This window comes from Triticum dicoccoides, chromosome 7A (assembly GCF_002162155.2).
Source record: "Triticum dicoccoides isolate Atlit2015 ecotype Zavitan chromosome 7A, WEW_v2.0, whole genome shotgun sequence".
NCBI classification, from domain to species: Eukaryota; Viridiplantae; Streptophyta; class Magnoliopsida; order Poales; family Poaceae; genus Triticum; species Triticum dicoccoides.
Genome location: NC_041392.1, coordinates 650,819,825 through 650,823,601, shown reverse-complemented (window position 1 = coordinate 650,823,601; position 3,777 = coordinate 650,819,825).

Genomic DNA, 3,777 nt, shown 5'->3' with positions numbered 1-3,777 from the left:
AACCTTTGCAACGTGGTATCTATCTAGAATCTAGGATAAATCTTTCAGATTTTTTGGTCAAAAATAAATATATAAAAAATGATTTTTTAGATAAAAAAGCTTTCTATCTAGAATCTAGGATAAATCTTTCAGATTTTTTGGTCAAAAATAAATATACAAAAAATGATTTTTTAGATTAAAAATCATTTTTTGTATAGGATAAATCTTTCAGATTTTTTGGTCAAAAATAAATATACAAGAAATGAGATAGAAAGCTTTGTCACGCTGCAAAGGTTTGAACTTAAAAACATGTTTTATGCGAGAGAAACAAAAAAGAGAAATGTGTTTGCACGAGTCGCGATGCTCAGAATGAATGGCTAGATAGGAAGGGCCTGGGTGCAGGTGTTCTATTATATATTTTCGAGGAGGGAAAGGGCGTGGATCGCTTCACGACGAGAGCAACCCGCGTGGGAGGCGATGGGTGACGACGGCGACTCCGAAGGGATTATAGGAGGAAGAGTTGGGCCTTGGGGCGTGGCGTTGCGGCAGAGTCCTCCTCGAGCGCGCCTAGGCCGACAAGGTGACAATAAACGCCCAGCCACCACGCGCTTTGGGCTGGCCCATGTGCGGGCAGGGGCGCCCCTGATTTGTTTTCGTTTCCTTTTGTTTTTTGACTTTGGAAACTGCTAAAAAGATGAAAATCATTTCTGGATTAAAAACTTTAATAAATTTAAAAATATGCATGAATTTTAAAAATATTTCTTGATTCAAAAAATAATCGGGAATTTCAAAACTGCTCACGTATTTCAAAAAATGTTCCAAATTTCAAAACAAAACACGAATTTGAAAATTTTCTTGGATTTAAATTTTTTCCAAATTTCAAAACAAAACGTTCATGAATTTTAAAATATACATGGATGGAAAAAATTCTTAGATCTTGAAATATGACCCAAATTTCAAAGAATGTTCATCAATTAGGAAAGTATACCCATTTTAAAAATGATACAAGTTTTATGATTTTGAAAAAAATTCACAAAATTAAAACGAGAAGAAATATAAAACATAGAAAATGTTCATAAGTAAGCGTGTCACAGTGATTGTCATGCTGTGAACATGAGAAGATCACCGCTCATGATGGGTTGGGTTCATGGTGTGGAAATTGTCTATATCGTGAAATATACTCCTTCTATTTTTATAGATATTATAATAAGTATTTTGATTCAAAAAAGGTTTTGACCAATAATTACATAATTAATGTAAACAAGAATGTGACATAAAATTGATGTTATTAGGTTTGTATTCAAAAGTACTTACTTATGATTGAGACGTTGTCTCACACAAACTATGTATTTACATGGTAATTGCTAGTCAAAATATTGTCAACTAGACTGAGTACAATATTGACTAATACAAACTTAAAAGTTTATCATGACAAAATGTCTACATATGTGATCCGCGATAAAACAAAACTATTTAAAAACAGACAATATGAGGAAAAAGGTTCATACATTCGAAATATACCTACCCATGTTAGTATCTGCACATTTCTTCCAAACTCAATGTTGGCGTGACACCTTGCAAAGACACGTGTAGTTGAATCTAATTCACGTCGATTTTCCTGTGGATATCTGGGTTATGCCTTTTTTTTCTGGTGATGTGGGTTATGTCGCTAAGACCAAAGTGCAAAGGAGGAATCCTAGTTTGCATGGGCGCGGTGGGCACCAATGGAAGACAAAGTCCGAGTCCCTCCTCAAGTTGATGTGCAAATCTAGTGTCCAAACAAATTCAAGATGCGATTTCATTCGCCAAAAGATTATTTCAAGATGTGATTTCTATAATACTACATTGTTCAACATACGCCAGTGTGTTAGGGAACGATTAGCCACCACTCTTCTTATTTTGAGGTTAAGTCTTCTATCAGCGATATTCTCCATATCAGAACCGAAGTCGGGCGGATTCCACGTGTAGGTTGGTTGAGGCAAGGCTTGTCCTTGGATCTTGAATCTTCATCCTTTTTCTTCCTGATGGAATTACGGCTCACAAATACCATCCACATTCACCCAACATACAGAATGTTATGATGAATATTTAAACAAATATATTCTGGAGGTCCACACCATTTCTAAAATAGTATTTTTAACATGTAAAGTAGCTACACATTAAAGAACATTTAAAATATATGTTTCATTATCCATGAGGTACATTTGCATCTTATTGAAAAAAGGACCATCAGGATAACTAAATCTCTATCTCTACCTCTACAATACTTATAAAGAACATGAGGTTCTATCATTCACTCTGTTTTCTCCCAACCACCTCTTCATCCAACCTCCCGCCCTTAACCGATTTTTCATACGGTGTTGTTAAATCTCAATCAACCGAGACTTCTTTAACTCTCGGTCGATGCCATATTCGTAAGATCTTACATGGAGATCCACGCAAAATTTTCTTTTTTTAGTTTAAGTTTTTTACTTTCTACATGTTATGTCACTCGACTGAGACTTGGTTAAGTCTCGGTCGACTGAGATCTAGTCACCCCCTTTCTCTTGTTTTTCACCCCCTTCTGATTTTCATCAAGCCAATCTTTGTTTTAGCAATAATTTACAGTCCATAAATAAATTATTTCTCATGGTAAAACCTGGTACATGTCAGACATTTTTGGTAATCCAATTAAAAACAATAAATTCACGGCCCATAAGCAAATAAATATCAATCATTCTCTTATATTTGTAACCCAATAAAACAAATTAATCATGGACACATACCTATTTTAGCAGTGTATGAAATAATTGAAAAATATGTACTTTATAACAGGAACATAATCTTCCTTATTTGCTTTGCATCGAGATTTGTCCCGTATGGTCCTCTTATTGTGTTAAAAAATATATGACCCCCATGGCAACACACGTACACATACCTGGTAGAGTACAAAATTGATAAAAATTAAGAAACAACACAATTTGTGCATTGAATATGATAATTGAATATATTGAGCCTATTATATGCACCCGCTTCTGATGACCATATAGAATTTTTGAAACACCACAAGGATATGCCATACTATGAGTACATATTTGCATTTGGGCGTTTCATACTTGGTGGCATCCATGGCCCGTAGCAGGTAGAGAAAGATGATGTGGGTATTTTAAATTCCTAGAACATGACAACATTTTTCTGGGAATTTTGAGGTGCAATGCAATTCATGTGAAATTTGCATACATATGGCACCAACGTTTCTTCTCTGCATGCTTTTTTTGGAGGTCTTATTTGTGTTACATGTTTTTAGGATGTTAATGAACACCTTATTCAATTGGTTAGTCATACCATAGTGTCATGACAACTTCTTCTCCATATTAAAATGCACAGATCTAAACTTAGGGTACTTTTCTTGGCTGAGGTGGCAACTAGGACTAGTGATGCAAGATTCACCCATGATTTAAAGAATGGCAAATTATATGATTCTACTTCATTTATGGGATTTGACATGGGCTATGAGATTAGTTTATAATTTGTGGAATGGCTAATTACAAGTGTATGTGGTAATTTCAATGCCTAGACCACAACAATTCCATGTATTAGATAATAAGTGCAACATTTGCCCATGTGAAATTTGCTGACATAACACATAAAACTTGTTGTGTGTGGCTTTTTGGGTGTTTTATTCATGTTCCATATTTCTTAGGACGGTAATTAATCCCCGACTTATCTAGTTAGTTTGCTACATGAACATGGCAATTTTTAGGTGATCAAAAGATGGTACTCAGATTACACCCTTAGCTGGGCCACGCCAGGGCACGC